Source organism: Panthera uncia, chromosome D4 (genome assembly GCF_023721935.1).
Source record: "Panthera uncia isolate 11264 chromosome D4, Puncia_PCG_1.0, whole genome shotgun sequence".
Lineage (NCBI taxonomy): Eukaryota > Metazoa > Chordata > Mammalia > Carnivora > Felidae > Panthera > Panthera uncia.
This window is the reverse complement of record NC_064807.1, coordinates 71728692-71743089: the sequence shown is the minus strand read 5'-3', so window position 1 is coordinate 71743089 and position 14398 is coordinate 71728692. Positions and strand designations below refer to the sequence as shown.

Genomic DNA, 14398 nt, shown 5'->3' with positions numbered 1-14398 from the left:
AATTTATTGTTGACACATGAGAAAAATGGTTTCAATGAGAAATATTTTCATGAAAACCTTATTTGATTTTATACACACAGTGCCTGTGATTAGCAAGGGAGAGAGTCTGCAGTTTCAGCCAAAATTTAGGGAAATTTTTGAATGTTTTAATTTGGCACTGTCCAAGTCACTGAATTCAATTACCCTTGAATGATGCAATAAAATATATAAACCAAGTAAGTAATTGTAAAGGTTTTCTTAATTTATTACCATACATCATGTAACATCAGGAAAAATTTATAATATATCTGAAGATTTGGGAATTGAGACCATGAAAATTAGGATGCTTGGCTGTAATGTCAGAATTACAAAAGCGGTTTGAAATTCATTTCAAGTTTATCAATTGAACAAAAATTGTGTCATAGAAGCAAAAGGTTAAAAATTACTCTTTTTTAAAAAGAGATTTTACTTTAAACTATCCATTAATTTAAATATCGATGATAGGGATGCCTCTGTGGCTCAGTCGGTTAAGTGTATGACTTTTGATTTCGGTTCAGGTCATGATCCCAGGGTCATGAGATCGAGCCCCCCAACAGGCTCCATGCGAGGAGCCTGCTTAAGATTTTCTCTCTCTCTCTCTCTCTCTCTCTCTCTCTCTCTCTGCTAAATATAACATATATAATATAATATATAATAAATATATCAATGATATATTTAGCTTAATAGAAAGCTTTACTAAGTATATGGGACAATTAATGTTCCCAAATTAAAAACTAAATGCTCCCAAATTAAAAATGTTTAAATATATAAAATGAAAGAAAAATTGAAATTTTATAGAAATAAAGAGTATACCCTTTTATTATTTTAAAAAATTTTTTTAATGTTTACTTATCTTTGAGAGAGAGAGACAGAGTACAAGTGAGGGAGAGATAGAGAGAGAGAGGGACACAGAATCCAAAGCAGGCTCCAGGCTCTGAGCCGTCAGCATAGAGCCCGATGCAGGGCTCAAACCCACGAACTGTGAGATCATGACCTGAGCTGAATTCAGACGCTTAACCAATTGAGCCACCCGGGCGCCCCACGAGTATACCCTTTTAAATAAGATAAAGTACTGATTCAAAAGGAAAATATATTCAATTGGTAAATTATCAGAAATATATTTGTTATTTAATGACAAAAGTAAAAAGTAATAATTCTTAAATTTCTTTTATTTTTCTTTAATAAATTGTGTTCTTTAATTTATTAAATAATTAATGTTGCTTTGGCCATTATTTGACCAAAAATAGTGTTTATGAAGCCCCATGGATTGAAAGTAAATGAAGATTAATAAATGACTTTTAAAATTAAATACATTATAGTAAATAATTTTATGTCTTATTTAATAGAAATTAAATATATAAAATCCCAAATATTTTAAAGGCCAAAAAATTCCAGCAGAAGCTGAGAGGTGAGTCAGCACTGTGAACAGTGTTTTGGACATTAAGAGACATGCATTTAACCAAACCACTCACTGACCACCAAGGAATGGTAAATCATTTAAAGAATGTGGTACAATTCAGGTGTTACATTATAGTTCAGAGACAGCATCATTTAATTAGGATGTCTATGTTTTACAAAACTGTACCGACAATTTCTAAAAATCAACAAATGGTTTGGAAGTTATTAGAATGATCTATCTAAGGGATGCCTGGGTGGCTCAGTCAGTTGAGCATCCGACTCTGGCTCACGTCATGATCTCGTGGTTTGTGGGTTTGAGCCCCACATCGGGCTCTGTACTGACAGCTCGGAGCCTGGAGCCTGCTTCAGATTCTGTGTCTCCCTCCCTCTCTGCCCCTCCCCTATTTGTGCTCTGTCTCTCTCAAAAATAAAGAAACATTAAAAAAAATTTTAGAATGATCTGATTAAAAAAATTAACTATATTGGGGCGCCTGGGTGGCGCAGTCGGTTAAGCGTCCGACTTCAGCCAGGTCACGATCTCGCGGTCCGTGAGTTCGAGCCCCGCGTCAGGCTCTGGGCTGATGGCTCCGAGCCTGGAGCCTGTTTCCGATTCTGTGTCTCCCTCTCTCTCTGCCCCTCCCCCGTTCATGCTCTGTCTCTCTCTGCCCCAAAAATAAATAAAAAACGTTGAAAAAAAAATTAACTATAACCTTTATTAATTGGCAATTTTATGATATATCTTAGTTTCTTAGAAAGCAAAAGAGACTAAATTCTAACTAATGAATGTATTAGTTTATATCACTATCTCCTTGTTAAATATTTTAAATGTTGCCCATGGGTTTGGTAAAGTTTCTTATCTAATCGTGTTGGCAAGCACTTATATAATGAAGTTAAGTAACATTGATGGTTGAGGGTCTTGTCTTCTTTCTGATTTTAATTACAATGTTTCTAGACATTTGATTTGATGTAGGTTAAAACACATAAAATTGTGTAACTATTATCTTTGGTATGTAAAGAGCTTAATATGGTTTCCCATTTTTGACATTAATATGATTAGTTATAATAGTGGACTTTTAATATTGAATTGACCTTCTATTCTCATAATGAGCCCTATTTGGTGGTGGTGTATGATTTTTTAATGTACATCTGGATCCAATCATTCTTTTATTTTTTTAAAGAAATTTTATATCCATAACCCAAAGCATGACTCGTTATTAGTTTTCTTTTCTGTGTGTGTATATAAGTGTTATCAGACCTGAGTTTGAGAGATCTACTGATGAAATAATATAGATTTAATGCCTTTTGGTACAATTCTCTGACAACCATCTTGAATTCAGCGATGATTTATAGTCTATACACATTCTCTGTTTCTTTTTGAGTCCATTGTGGGAATATATATGCTCATAAAATAATCTAGTTCATTCAAATTTTTAATTTTGGAGGGTACCTGGATGTCTCCATCACTTAAGCAACTGACTCTTGATTTTGGCTCAGGTCATGATTTCACGGTTGTGAGATTGAGCCCCACATCAGGCTCCATGCTGAGCATGGGGCCTGCTTGGGATTCCCCCCCACCCCTTAAAAAAAATTTTTTTTTAAGTTTTTGGAGTATAGAGCATTTTTGTAATTTCTATGTAATATGTGCTTACAAATAACATTTTTCTGTCTAGATCTTTGGTTAAAACTCCTTCATTATTCCCAACGTTATAAATTGTTGTATTGAGATATAATTCACATATCATAAAATTCACTCTTTTAAAGTGAACCATTCACTGATTTTTAATATATTTACAGGTTTTACAACCATCACCACTGTCTAATTCCAAAATATTTTCATCACTCCAAGAAGAGATCTGGCACCCATTAAGCTGTCACTCCGTCCCCTCCCTCTCAGCCCCTGGCAACACTGATCTATTTTCTGTCTCTATGAATTTGTCTCCTCTGGACATTTCATATAAATGGGATCACACAATATGCAGCCTTTCATGTCTGGCTTCTTTCATTTAGCACAATATTTTCAAGATTCATCCACACTATAAAATGTATCAGTATTTCATTTCTTTTCATGGCTGAATAATATTCACCCTTGATGAGTGTTTGGGTTGTTTCCATTTTCTGGCTATTATGAATAACGCTGAATATTCAGGTACAGGTTTTTGTATGAACACGTATTTTCAATTCTCTCGGGCATATACCTAGAGGTGGAATTGCTGGGTCATAGCGTAACTCTGTGTTTATCCTTCTGAGGAACTACTGAACAGGTTTTCAAAACGGCTTTACTATTATACATTACTTCTAGCAGTGTGTGTGAGAGAGTTCCAACTTCTCCACATCCTTGCTACCAGCTTTTATTGTCTATCTTCTAAATTATGGTCATCCTAGGGGGTGTGGAGTGGTATCTCATTGTGGTTTTTATTTACATTTCCATAAGGCATATATATCCTTTGCCTATTGGGTTATCTTAAATTATTTGTCTTTTTATTGTTAAGTTGTAGAAGGTCTTTATATATTCTGGATACAAGTCAGTTATCAGATACATGATTCTCATATAATTTGAAAATATGTTCTTCCATCTTATGGACTGCCTTTTCAGCTTTTTAAATGTCTTTTTAAAACATTTTTATTTAAATTCTAGTTAGTTAACATATACTGTAATAGTGGTTTCAGGAGTAGAATTCAGTGATTCATCACTTATATACAACACCCAGTGCTCATCACAAGTGCCCTCCTTAATACCCATCACCCATCTAGCCCATCCCCCACCCACCTCCCTCCATCAACCCTCAGTTTGTCCTCTATCATCAAGAGTCTCTTATGATTTGTTTCCCTCTCTTTCCTTCCCACGTCCCATATGTTCATCTGTTCTGTTTCTTAAATTCCACATAGGAGTGCAATCATATGATATTTGTCTTTCTCTAACTGACTTATTTTGCTTAGCATAATGCACTCTAGCTCCATCCACATCATTGCAAATGGCAAGGTTTCATTCTTTTTGATGGCTGAGTAATAGTCAATTATGTGTATGTATTTATTATTATATTCCATTGTGTGTGTGTATGTATGTATATATGTATATATATGTATATAACATACACGTATATATATATATCATATATATATGATATATATATTTATCCATTCATCAGTTGAAGGACACTTGGGTTCTTTCCGTGGTTTGGTCATTGTTGACAATGCTTCGATTTCTTGATAGTCTCTTTTATTTTTATTATTTTTTTAATGTTTATTTTTGAGAGCAAGAGACAGAGTGTCAGCAGGGGAGGGGCAGAAAGAGAGACACACACACAGAATCTGAAGCAGGTTCCAGGCTCTGAGCTGTCAGCACAGAGCCTGATGCAGGGCTTGAACTCATGAACCTCGAGATCATGACCTGAGCCAAAGTCAGACGCTCAACCAACTGAGACACGCAGGGGCCCTGATAGTCTCTTTTAAAGCATTCAAGTTTAAAAAAAATTTTTTGGAACATGAAATTTATTGCTATCATGTTTTCACCATCAAAACTCATGATCTTTGTCTTTCCTTCTTGCCTTTGTATAAGGCCAAGAGAGACACTGGCTACTTTGACAACCTTAAAGTGAACTCCAGGAACATCACCAACAGCATGGCCTCTGCGATCAAATCCAGCAAACAGAACTTCATGATTCTCCTCAATAAAATTCAAACAACATAATTGGGTACAAAGGCTGTGACTTTTTTCCCCATTCTTGATCAGCTGGACCTCAACACACTTGCTGATGGCAGAATTTGGCTGTATGGCTTCCATCTCTACTTGCCCAGCACAATTCCCTTGGTATGAAAAGTGCCTCCAAGAGGGTTGGCTTCCAGGGCTGCACCCAACTGGGCTTTCTCGTACTATTCATCATGCCACTTCTAGTCTCGTCAGTGGCTACAGAACTTCCTGGCAGTATGAATACCTGGCCACTTGCCCATGCTGCCGGCACCATGTGTCTGAGCAAAAGAGGAAGTTTTAGGTTTTGGGAAAATTCAATTTATCTCTTTCCCCCTTTTGGTTGCTTGAGCTTTAGATGTTATATCAAAGAAAATAATGTGTAATTAAAAATCCAAATTAAAATTTAGTTTTCTTCTAAGGGTTTTATAAGTTTAGTCTGTGTTTTACCTTTGATCCACTTTGAGTTAATTTTCCTATATGGTGTGAAGTAAGAGTCCAACTTTATTCTTATGCATTGGATAGTCAGTTATTCCTGCACCATTTATTGAGAAGACTACTCTTTCCTTATTGAAGTTTCTTAGCACCCTTATTGGAAATTAATTGACTGACCATAGATACGTGGCTTTACTTACTTCTGGACTCTCAATTCTATACCATTGATCTACATGTCTCTTCTTATGCCTTTACCACACTGTCTTGATTACTGCAGCTTTGTACTAAGTTTTTAAATTGGGAAGTTGGTGGGTGTCTGGGTGGCTCAGTCAGTTAAGTGTCCAACTTCTGCTCAGGTCATGATCTCACAGCTCGTGAATTCTAGCCCACTTTGGGTTCTGTACTGACAGCTCAGAGCCTGGAGCCTGCTTCAGATTCTGTGTCTCCCTCTCTCTCTCTCTTTCTCTGTCCCTCACCCACTCATGCTCTATCTTTCTCTCAAAGATAAATAAACATTAAAAAACTTTTTTAAATTGGGACATTGGAGTGTTCTAACTTTTTCTTTTTCAAGGTTGTTTTGGCTATTCTTAGTCCCTTGTACTTTCATGTGAGTTTTAGGATAAGCTTGTGAATTTCTGAAGAAAAAAAAAGCTGAAATTTTAATGTAATTTCAGAGATTTTGCAAAGCCCAATGCATATCTCATTCCCCAGATTTTTTTTTTAAGTTTATTTATTTATTTATTTTTGAGAGAGAGCGCGAGAGAGCACACAAACAGGGCAGGGGCAAAGAGAGACGGAGAGAGAGAATCCCAAGCAGGCTCCATGCTGTGAGCACAGAGCCCAATGTGGGGCTCAATCCCACAACGGTGAGTTGGACACTCAACCAACCAAGCCACCCAGGTGCTCCCCCAGATTCTTTCATTAAGCTTTTTTGTTTTGTCTATTGCTTGGTCCAACTATTTTCTACCATCTCAGGGAGTCAGGAAGTTAAACAATTGCTGGTAATAGTTTTAGACAAACACCTCTAGGGAAGAGGTTTCTTGCACTGGGCAAGCACTCAACCAGGTCAAATGAAGATAGCATTGAACATGGAGTCTTCCAAGGATGCACAAGATAGGTCAGATCATGAAAAGTGATGGGAAATAAAACTTTGAAGGAGGTACAGTACTGTTCTGCTCAGTCTATTAGCCACCAGGCTACTGTTTTTCACCCCAAAGGCAGACTCTTAGTTTTCAAGTATACTGAAGATCTGGAGAATGTAGATTGGATTAAATCAATTAAAATATCACAAAGTTTTATGTTCTTACTGAGATTCAGCTGTTTTCCTTGAACAAACACTTCCCACATAACTTCAAGCCTCTGGTAAATTTCCAGAGTTCTGAAAACGTTGATTTTGACCACTTTTGCCAGTTTTCTCATTGTTTTTATGAAGGAGCGAATTTCTGAATGGCCTTGCCTTGCCATTTTCACTGATGTAACCCAAATATGTTAATTTAGTTTTTCTTTCTTATCCCTCTCTATTTATTAATTTTGCCAGAATTCTGTCTTATTGTTACTATTTTTTAAAACAAAATGTAGGCTTAATTCTTGGTTTCCTTTTTTTTCAATTCATCAACTTTAACCTTATTCATTATTTTCTCTTTCTTTAGGAAGGTCTAGTAAAATTTCCTTTTTTACTTCTTGAAATGAATGTTTAGTTCATTTATTTCTAGTCTTCTTTGTTTCACAGTAAATAACATTAAAAATTATGAATTATCCTCTGAGCATTACCTTAGCATCTCATAAGTTTGATACAGTGTTATCATAATTATTTTCCAGCCTATAGTTGCAATCTTATTTTGTTTTTGACTTAAGCTTTATTTATGAGGGCATTTTTAATTCTCCAAGTGATGCTTATTTATTATTTTGCAATCCATTTCTTATTTTATTGCATTTCAGTATGTGAACATATCAATGAAATCCTCCTTCTTTGGATTAATTTTTTTCTTGGTAACCTATGAGATCATCAATTTAAAAGCTGTTCTGAGAATAATATATGCATAGAATATTCTATTCATTTTTCTCTCATCTATCATAATTAAATATATTATTCACTTCCTCTATTTCCTTCTTGGATCTATCAAAGGCTGAGAATTGTTTCTTTTAAGTCAATTTTATTGATTTAAACAAAACCTAATTGTGTATAAAATAAAAACATACATTAAAATGTACTCATTTTAAGTGTGCATTTTGTTTAGTGTGACCCATGATCCAGTCAAGATAGAGAACATCTCCATCATTCCAAAAAGTTCCCTTGTGGCCTTCCCAATCCAACCTCTTCCCTCTCCCCTCAATGTTGATCCAAAACAGCAACTCTTCTGTTTCCTGTTACCAGGAATTGGGTTTGCCTCTTTAGAATTTCATATAAAGGGACTAATAGATATTATACTCTTTTGTGTCTGATTTCTTGGTTTGCATAATATTTTGAGATTCATCCAAGTAGTTGTTAAGTGTCACTAGTTCATTCCTCTTTGTTACTGAGTTGTGCTTCATTGTATGGATATACCACAATTTGTTTATCCACTCACCAGTTAGTGGGCATTGGGATTTTTTCCAGTTTGGGCTACAACCATTAAAGCTGCTATAAATATTTGTGTACAAGTCTTCATGTGACCTATAGTTTCATTTCTCTGGGTTGTATTCTAAGTGTACATGTAACTTTATAAGAAACTACTAAACTTTTTTTCTGTGGTGGCCATGCAATTTACATTCTCATCAGCAACATAGGAGTTTCAGTGGTTCCACATTGTCACTGATATCAGTGTTTTAAATTCTGGCCACTAGAATACTACTTGGCAATGAGAAAGAATGAAATCATGCCATTTGCAGCAACGTGGATGGAACTGGAAGGTATTATGCTAAGCGAAATAAGTCAGTCAGAGAGAGACAGATATCATATGTTTTCACTCATATATGGAACTTTAGAAACTTAACAGAAGACTGTGGGGAATGCAAGGGGAAAAAATAGTTACAAACAGAGAGGGAGAGAAGCAAATCATAAGAGACTTTTAGCTGCAGAGAACAAACTGAGGGTTGTTGGGGGTTGGGGAAGAGGGGAAAATGGGAGATGGGCATTGAGGAGGGCATTTGTTGAGATGAGCACTGGGTGTTGTATGTAAGTGATGAACCGTGGGAATCTACCCCCAAAACCAAGAGCTCACTGTACACACTGTATGTTAGGCAATTTGACAATAAATTATATTAAAATAAATAAATAAATAGATAAATAATAAATCCAAAAAAAAGAGAAAAAAAAGACATGATTCTTTACATAGTAAAACTATCACAATAGTAACAAAATCTATAACATAACCAGGAAATAAGCTAATAAAGAAGGCACATTCTTCTAAAGGCAAAAAAAAGAAAAAGAAAAAATTTGGCCATTAAAGTGAATGTGTAATGATATCTCATTGAGGTTTTGATTTCCATTTCCCAGATGATTGATGATACTTGTGTATTGTCACTTTATATCATCTTTTGTGAAATTATCTGTTTCAATTTTTGCCAATTTTAACAGTTGGGTTGTTTTCCTTCTTATATTTGAGCTGTTAGAATTCTTTATATATTCTTTTTTCTTTTTTTTTTAAGTAGGCTTCACATTCAACATGGGACTTGAACTCATGGCCCTGAGATTAAGAGTCACATTCTCCACTGATTGAGCCAGCTAGGCACTCCACTTTATATATTCTTGATACAGGTTTCTTGTCTGATTTAGGTCTTGATTACTGTGTATCTTAAAATTCAATAGATTGATTCCTTCCACTTCCTTTTTTTCAAAATTGTTTCAGCTATTGTAGTTTTTTTGCCTCTTCATATGATTTTTAAAAACTCTTGTATATATCTACAAAAAATCTTGTTGAGATTTTGATAGAAATTGCATTAAACCTGCTTATCAATTTTGGGGACAACTGATATTTTACTATATTGACTCTTCCAAAACATGAGCATAATAGGTCTCTCTATTTATTTAGAACTTCTTTGATTTCTTTCATTAGCATTTTATAGTTTCCAGGATACAAGTCTTGTATATGTTTTTTAGATTTACACCTAAGTTTTTTATTTTATTTTGAGCAATTGTAAGTGGTATTGCATTTACAATTTTTGTGCCATGTTTATCGTTATATATTTAGAAATGCAACTGATTAACAATTTTTTTTTAATCTTAGAACCTGTGACCTTGCTGAACTCACTTATTAGTTATAGGATGTTTTTGTAGATTCCTTGGGATTTTCTACATAAACAATTATGTCATCTGTAATGAGGGACAGTTTTATTTCTTTCTTTCTGAGTGATATCCTTTGTATTTTTTCTTGTCTTATTGCACTGGCTGGGCCTTCCAGCACTAAGCTGAATAAGAGTGACATAGCAGACATCCTTCTCTTTTCCCCAGACTTAGGCAAAAAGCATTCATTCTTTTATCATCAAGTATAATGTTAGCAGCAGATTTTTTGTATATGTGCTACATCAACCTGAGGAAGTTCCCTGTATTCCTATTTTTCTTAAAGTTTTAATCATGGATTGGTGTTGGGTTTTGTCAAATACTTTTTCTGCATCACTTGATATGATCATGTGATTTTTTCTTTAGCCCATAAATATGGTAGATCACATTGATTGACTTTTATTTATTTTTTATTTTTTAATGTTTATTTATTTTGGGGGGGTGGAGAGAGAGAGAGGGAGAGAATGAGTGGGGGAGGGGCAAAGAGAGGGAGACACAGAATCCGAAGCAGGCTCCAGGCTCAGAGCTGTCAGCACAGAGCCTGACATGGGGCTTGAACCCAGGAACTGTGAGATCATGACCTGTGCTTAAGTCAGAGGCTTAACTGACTAAGCCACCCAGGTGCCCCTTGATTGACTTTTAAATATTGCACCACCTTTTTGTTTTTTTAATTTTAACCATGTTTATTTATTTTTTTAATTTACACCCAAGTTAGTTAGCATATAGTGCAACAATGATTTCAGGAGTAGATTCCTTAATGCCCCTTACCCATTTAGCCCATCCCCCACTCCCACAACCCCTCCAATAAACCTCTGTTCTCCATTTTTAAGAGTCTGTTATATTTTGTCCCCCTCCCTGTTTTTATATTATTTTTGCTTCCCTTCCCTTATGTTCATGTGTTTTGTATCTTAAAGTCCTCATATGAGTGAAGTCATATGATATTTGTCTTTCTCTGACTAATTTCGCTTAGCATGATACCCTCTAGTTCCATCCATGTAGTTGCAAATGGCAAGATTTCATTCTTTTTGATTGCCGAATAATATTCCACTGTACATATATACCACATCTTTATCCATTCATCCATCAATGGACATTTGGTGCATCAGTCTTCATTTTAAAAACAAACTCCTCCTGATCATGGTGAATAATTCTTTTAATATATTGCTAAATTCTATTTGGTTTTTTTTTATTTTTTTTAACGTTTATTTATTTTTGAGACAGAGAGAGACAGAGCATGAACAGGGGAGGGGCAGAGAGAGAGGGAGACACAGAATCCGAAACAGGCTCCAGGGTCTGAGCTGTCAGCACAGAGCCCGACCCGGGGCTCGAACTCAAGGACCGCGAGATCATGACCTGAGCCGAAGTTGGACGCCCAACCGACTGAGCCACCCAGGCGCCCCAATTCTATTTGTTAATATATGTTAAGGGATTTTATAATTCTGTATGATGACTGATATCAGTCTGTAGTTTTCTTTCTTTTTTTATTTTATTTTTTGTACTTCTTTGTCTGGTTTTGGTAGAAGAGTAAAACTATCTTCATAAAATGCATTTGAAGTGTCCCCTTCTTTTCTCTTTTTGAGATGAGATTGTACTAAATTTGTGTGAAATCTTTATATGTTTGGTAGAATTTTCCAGTGAAGCTCTCTGGGCCCAATGATTTCTTTGGGATGAATTTTTAAGTTTCAAATTAAATTTCTTATGTTATAGGCATTTTCAAATAATCTATTTAATATTGGGTTGTGGTAGGTTGTGTTTTTCAAGGAATTTAGTCCATTTCATCTATATTTTCAAATTTATGTGTGTAGAGTTGTTTTAATATTCCCTAAAACTTTTGATGTCTGCAGTCTGTAGTGATTCTTCTTGTTTTATTGCTGATATTGGTAAAGATGCTTTCTCTCTCTCTCTCTCTCTCTCTCTCTCTCTCTCTCTCTCGCTAATATTGCTAGATATTTCTCAACCAAATTGATCTTTTCAAAGAATGAGACCTTTGCTTCATTTATTATCTCTATTGTTTTTCAATTTAAAATTTCATTGATTTCTGTCCTTATATTTATCTCTTTGCTCCTTGCTTTGAGTTTATTTCTCTCTTTTTCTAGATTCTTGATATGGGAGCTTATATTATTAATTTAGGACCTGTCCTCTTTTCTGTATGCATTTACTGTTATACATTTTCCTCTTAGCCCTTCTCTAGTTGTGTCTTTCAAATTCTGATATGTTGTATTTTCACTTTCATTCACTTCAATTGTATTTTTTAAAAATTTTTCCTTGAGATTTTCTCTCTGATTCATGGATTATTCAAAAGTCATTTAGTGTTGTTTAGTTTCCAAGATTTTGGAGATTTTCCTATTACCTCTCTGTTATAGACTTCTAGTTTGATTCCAAGTGCTTGAAGACCACACTATTATTCCAATTCTTTTAAATTTGTTGATATTTCTTTTATGGCCCAAAATGTGGTCTATCTTGGCATATTTCCTGTAGGCACTTGAAGAGAATGTATGTTCTTTTCTTTTTGGATAGAATTTTCTATAAATGTTGATTAAATACTTTTGGTTGTTGGTGGTGTTGAGTTCTTCTACATATTTGTGATTTTCTGTCCAGCTGTTCTACCAATTGTTAAGAGAGGAGTGTGGAAGTCTCCAGCAGAATTGTGGGTTTTTCTTTTCTTTTTTTTTCAAAGATAACCTTTTTTTAAGTTTATTTCTTTATTTTGAGAGAGAGAAAAAGTGGGGTGGGGTAGAGAGAGAGGGAGAGAGAGAATCCCAAGCAGGTTCCACACTGTCAATGCAGAGCCTGATGTGGGGCTCAAACTCATGAACTGTGAGACCATGACCTGAGCCAAAACCGAGCGTCAGAGGTTTAATCAACTGAGCCACCCAGGCACTCCAATTGTGAGACTTTTCTTATTTCATCTTTAAGTTCTACCAGTTTTTGCTTCACATTTTGCAGTTTTTTTTTTTTTTTTTTTTTTTTTTTTGTAAGTAGTGTCCATGCCCAGTGGGGAGCGGAACACAGGGCTGGAACTCACAACTCTGAGATAAAGTCCTGAGCTGAGATCAAGAGTTAGACACAACCAACTGAGCCACCTAGGCACCCACATTTTTCAGCTTTATATTTTAGTGCATACAGATTAAGGATTGCTGTATTGTCTTTGTGGATTAATTTTTTATCATAATATAATGTCTCTCTCTGTCTCTAATAACTTTCATTCCTCTAAAGTCTACTTTACTTGATATTAATATAGCCATTTCTGGTCTATTTTGATTAATGTTTGTTTGCATGATATATCTTTTCATATATTTCTACTTTCAACTTGTCTATATCACTGTATTTAAAATGGGTTTCTTGTAGTTTGGTCAGGTCTTTTAATCAATTTTGTCAATATCTGTCCCTTAATTGATATATTTAGACCATTTACATGTAATGGAATTATGGATATATTAGGGCTTAAGTTTCCCATTTTACTTTTTTGCTTGCTGTTTGTTCTGTTTTTCATATCTCTGTTTTCTATTTCCTATCATCTATGGGTTACTTGAACATTTTTGGAATTCCATCTTGACTTATCTTTCGTATTGTCTGTAGTGTATATCTTTGTATAGATTTTTAGTGGCTGCTCTAAGCATTACTTAGCTATCTATAGGTATTTTGTATATATAACTTATCACAGTGTACTGGTATTCTCATTTTACCAGTTCAAAATCTTACTTGCCTTTATGTCCCTTTATTCTCCCCTCTTTATGTATCATTGTCAGATATATTTCCTCTACAGAAAATTCAAAGCATTTCAAACAGTGCTATACTTTTTCTTCAACCATCAAATACAATTTAGAAGATTCAACAGAAGGAGCGTCTCTTGTATTTACCCATAGTTTTGCCTACTGTGTTCTTCATTCCTTCCAGATGTTCCAAGATTTCTTTTTTTATTGTTTCCTTTCTGTTTAGAGAAATTTCTTTAGTCTTTCTTTTGTGTAGGTTTTCTGGCAGCACATTTTCTTAGTTTTCCTTCATCTGAGAATGTCTTGATTTATTCTTCATTCCTGAAGGATATTTTCTCTGGATACAGGATTCTGAGTTGATATTTCTTTTCTTTGAACAGTTGAAAAATATTGTGTCACTTCCCTCTGGCCTCTATGGTTTCCAATAATAACTCCTTTGTCACCCTAATTGTATTGCCCCTAGATAGGTGTTATTTCTCTTTTACTGCTTTCAAGTTGTTTTTTGTTTGTTTGTTTTGTCTTTAGTTTTCAGAAAGTTGACGATGAAACTCTTGGTGTTTTGTTTAGGGTTCATTAAAGCTTTTTGAATCTGAAAGTTTATATCTTTTGCCAAACTGTCCAGCTATTTTTTTTAGTACTTTTTCATCTCTGACCTCTTTCTCTTCCCCTTCTGTCACTTTGATGACAAAAATATTATATTTTTTGTTAAAGCCTCACAGGTTCCTTAGGCTTTGTTCATTTTTTTTTTTTCAGTATATTTTCTCTCTGTTATTCAGGTTGGATAATTTCAATTGATGTGACTTCCAATTTACTGATTTCTTTCCCATATCCTCTCCACTCCACTCCTGAGCCCACCCATTGAGTCCTTTATTTTGGTTATTGTATTTTTCA

General features: G+C 34.8%; 1 pseudogene; it reads right to left on the bottom strand.

Annotated features, from left to right (window-relative positions):
• Positions 1-4907: 4907 nt before the first annotated feature.
• LOC125939007 (40S ribosomal protein S23-like) lies at positions 4908-5364 on the bottom strand (annotated as a pseudogene).
• Positions 5365-14398: the final 9034 nt, after the last annotated feature.